The sequence below is a fragment of the Miniopterus schreibersii genome (assembly GCF_964146895.1).
Source record: "Miniopterus schreibersii genome assembly, chromosome: 3".
In the NCBI taxonomy this organism is placed as follows: Eukaryota; Metazoa; Chordata; class Mammalia; order Chiroptera; family Miniopteridae; genus Miniopterus; species Miniopterus schreibersii.
The window spans coordinates 35,449,640-35,454,309 of NC_138103.1; the positions used below are offsets into that span (position 1 = coordinate 35,449,640).

At 44.4% G+C, this 4,670-nt stretch overlaps 1 pseudogene across 1 annotated transcript; it reads right to left on the bottom strand.

Moving 5' to 3' along the window:
* Positions 1-2,876: 2,876 nt before the first annotated feature.
* Positions 2,877-3,629, bottom strand: LOC308554524 (cyclin-H pseudogene; annotated as a pseudogene). The gene has a single exon. The product of its transcript is annotated as a cyclin-H pseudogene (transcript).
* Between the last annotated feature and the right edge of the window lie 1,041 nt (positions 3,630-4,670).

A 4,670-nucleotide genomic window follows, 5' to 3' on the forward strand; every position in this document is an offset into this window, starting at 1 on the left:
TGGAAGAATGGAGACGTCATCAAGACACCACTCAACCGTGGGAGCTATAGTGGAACAGCTACTATAGTCTGCAGCAATTTAGGAACACCTCGGTTTTCCAACGTCTCCGTTGGTGAGCATTTCGGGTTATGAAGCCATAAACCTGGAAGGAAATGCTTCGGTTTCCGAACACGCCTCGGAAGTCAAACAGGCCCCGCGGCTTCCGCCGAGGGCAAGACCCCGAGGCCCGGCTGTGGGCTGTGGATGCCTCGGTTTTGGAAACTTTCAGACCTCGAATGGTCTACAGAACGGATCCCATTCGAAAACCGAGGGGCCCCTGTAACAATATAATCTGCCTCCGGGGATGAGAGCAAGTAGGATAAAGAGAAAGACTTCTGTCTCCATCTCTTAGAAGAGAAGGCAAATGGACAATGAATCTTAAAGTGGTAGCTCATTAAATCATGATCTAAATAAACACATAGAAAAGTATAAACATCTCAGACCACATAGGAAATAAAAATGATTAGAAACTAAAAGCACTTCATAAAAAGTGGCAGGTTTCAAACAAAAAATGATTGTCAAAACACTAACTGCAAATGAGCAAAAATATCCCCTACAGGTTTACATCGAATCCCCTCAGATTAGATCTAAAAGAGAAAATCACCTGTTATGTAACAGTGATTCCGAAAGGCTTAAAGAAAAAAGTAAACAAACAGCCCTGAAACTGCCGGCGGAGGAGGGGCCGGGAGAGACGGGAGCCCCCTTCCCTCCTCCGGGCCACGGCCGCGAAGCCCGCGTCTGCCTGCAGGAGGCACCCTTTCTAAAACGGGAAATCAAAATCCAACAAATAATTATAATGAATCACAGCCCAATTTCAACAATCCTCACTGTCTCATTCAACATTTATTCAATAACATCAGCAGTTTTAAAAAATAAACATTCACGTTTTTGTACTAATAAATCATTTTAAACTGAGAATGAGCCTATTCTGAATTTTTTTTAAGATTACTTCTTTCAATAGCAGTGCTTTGGGGTTGCTTTTGGCAAAGCATTACTTCCTCCATTTTTTTCATTTTTTTTAAAAAAAGCTATCTTTCATATCATTGGCTCAAGGGTGGAGAGAGGAAAGGGAGGTTTATCTAAATGATGATGGTCACCCACTGAGTTCGAAATTCTTCCTTTCGCGTTTGCATAACGTTTACAGTTTACTTCAATGCTTCTTCGAAATGAGCTAAAGTGATGTGATGACCCCCAAAAGCTGTGTTATAGTCCTCCAGGAAAAGATACTCCAATTTTATTCCGAGAAGCTGAGAACTGTATGAGTCACGGAAACTGTTAGCTGTCCCTGACGTGAAGAGAATCAGAAGATGATCAGTGGCTGCCATAACATTTTCCACTAACCTGGCTGACACAGGCCTTCCTACTGAGGTGGTGACTAGAGGGGACAATCTAGGTCAGAACTTAGAGCCACAACAAGAAGCCACCCGGATACAGGCAGGGAAATTTTTCACAGAGGTGGCAAGTTCAAAAGAGACCCTGATTATTACAAAACGGGACATACCAGTGAAAAAAGAAAACCTGGGCAGAAAATACCAATACGCACTGTGCTCAAAAAGGGGAATCGGCGATCCTGGTTGATTTAAATAAACAGGTAAATAAATAAATATTAAACTTATAGACACTCAATCATGAGTTCTTAAAATTTTTTTTCAGTTAAGCTATATCACATGTGAAAGTAAATTCACTTTAATCTTTCCACTGAAATGGATCCACCGGGTTTTGGGTGAGTGCTTGAGCCCATCAAACAAGGCTAAAGTCACCAAGAAAAGCTATTTTTTTAAGTCTCTCTAATAAAGTGATTACACGATAGTCACACTGCTCTCAGGAGTTGATCATATCTAAATGAGCTTTTAAAATGCACATCTCGGTGTCCGGCGTGAGATGAGCCGAGAACAGGACATCCCTTGTTTTCTCGAGAACAGCTGACACGTGGTACACCTAACACAGGAGGTGGCCGCCGAGCGCGTAAGGCAGAGACGACAGAGAACAAAAGGCCAACACTGGATTAACAGCGTACTTTTTCCCTCTAGTCAAGATGTGAATGGGGCTCACAATTCACTTTTTTTTTAACAGTGTTAGCCAACCTTCATGGAACACTCAGTAGGAAAAGGCACTGCTCTAATTACTCCTGTGAGGAGCAGGCATTATTTCCCCCCGTTGTCACCTTGGGAAATGGGCACAGAACGTTAGTAACTTGCCCAACATCACAACGTGAAGGAGCCATGATCCACACCCTGGTAATTTGGTGCGGGCTGTGCATTTAATCTTTATATCCATGCCTTTGAATTTGAATTAAATGCCTCGACTATGTTTAATCTGAGAAGTTCCTAGTAACTGTAACACATTGATATGGATTCATTGGAGCAATCAAATAAGCTAATTATCAAGCTGAACATGGAATTTGCTCCTACCTATCTAACCTTTAGCAACGTAAGGTTTTTATCTAGACGACAACTAAAGACTGCCTATTTAATAATATGATTTCTTCTCTTTTAAAAAAAAAAAACCCAACCATTTGGAAATGTTTCAGTTAACTAATTGAGGAAAACCAAAGCAGATACTACCTGGGCCCTCTGAAGGTGTTTTATTCCACATAAAGCTACCCAGGAGGGAAACACTTTTAAATAAATAGGAATGTTCACTCTACTTTGATGCTTTCACATTATTTCATTTTTAAGTAAATTTAAACTCCAGGTATGCTTCATCCTTCGGTTGATTTGTTAGCCCTGACACATCAATTTCAAATGGTTGGAGAGAACCTACCAGGTCACCGTCGCTGCAGACGCCCCTTGGAGAACATGCCCCCTCGCGTCTGGGTCTCTGAGACACAATCATCTTCACACCCTTTCCTCCTCGGCCTTAAGGGCAAGCTCAGCAGACTGACGTCTCTCCACCTTCTGCTTCAGAACAGCAACTTCTTCCGATATGGGTCCTTCATTTTTTTTAACCAAATTTTTCATGTTTTTTATTATATCTTGTAACTGTGCCAAGCAAGGTCTGTTCTCTTTCAGTACCAGACTTTCTGATAAATAACTTTCCATGGTAATTCCTGCTCTGGGTGCACCAGATACAGTGTCCTTCAGGGCGGCCTGAGGTGTGCAGCCAATGTGAGCATCCGTCCACGCAGCTCTATTAGGAAAGTCATCAGCTGTTTCCTCCAAATCTCTGGGTTCTCCACATGCGGTAGCAGGTCTTTAAACCAGTGAGAAAGCCCTTAAACGGTCTATCGGGATTGTGGCAAAAAGGTGGAAATTAAATTGCTGTGCATGAAGCAGTTCATATTCCAAAACCTGTTCATGTGCTTTCTCCCGTCCAGAGGACTCTCCCGCAGGTTTCCAACAATTTGTGGACCAGATACATTAAATTCACCTGCTTTGCAGGTCAAAATGCAGGAGTGAGCACTGTTTTCCAGGGGTGATATCCCATTACTGAGCTATGAAGATAAAAACACTTGAAATACACACAGACTGGACCCACACAGACTTTGGCATTGTTGACTTTAACACTGAACTAAGCTCCAATAATCTTTTCTTGTGGTACCTGCACAGAGAGTGTCCTTTCTTCCTGAGCCTCAAGAAAGACTGGCTCATGTGGAAAAGTCTTCCTGTCGCCACTGCTTTGCATTTGCATTAGCAGCTGGCGCCGGCTGCTCCTCACTGGCCAAAGTTCAGTGCGGCTCCTGGCTCCTGTTGTGGCCCATGCTTCAGGCCCAGGACGTCTGGAGAAAAAGGCCCCCAACGCCACAACACCGCGGTGTGAATCGGCTGAGCCAGGGCAGCTGAGGGCGTGCGGCGGCCGGCGTGGGTGTGCAGACCATCAACAGTTTTAAGCCATCAACTATTTTAGCGGAATCACCTGCTCAAGACATTACCTGTGCTATCTAATGTAATCCTGACTACAAGCTGGCAAGATAGGTGGCAGTTTTTCAATATTTTACAGAAGAGGAAACAGGCCCAGAGATTAAGTAACTTCTGTACTCCCCTCAAAACGCACGTCCTCCAAGTAGCTCCCCTGAATTCCTCCCCCATCTGTGGGATTGGGTGGAGTCAGCCGGCTCCCACCTCCGCACCCCCTTAGGGCTCTGAACTGTAACAGGTGCAGCTGCTGGTTCACCACGCCTACCCTTTCTAACCAGCCTCGAAGGCAGGGACTGTGCCTCATTTATCTCCACATCTCTAGAAGTGTGGCTGGTATATAGTTGGGCTCAGTAAATATTTCATAAACCTAAGGATTCGGTAAGTACAAAGTTCTGCAAAGGGTGAGGGCTACCTTTGATGGCCGGTCCACCAGTCCAGATGTCATATTACGGATCTTATGGTCCTGTTACAAGTTCTCATGGCCCCAGCCAGTCTTCTCACTTAGCAACAAGCCTAGATAATATACCTCAAATTCAGGAATGAGGCAGGAGATAAAAAAAATAATAGCCCGGCCAGCATGGCTCAGTGGTTGAGCATCGACCTATGAACCAGGAGGTCACGGCCTATTCCCCCTCAGGGCACATGCCCGAGTTGTGGGCTCGATCCCCAGTAGGGGGCGTGCAGGAGGCGGCCGATCAATGATTCTCTCTCATCATTGATGTTTCTCTCTCTCCCTCTCCCTTTCTCTCTGAAATCAATAAAAATGTATTTTAA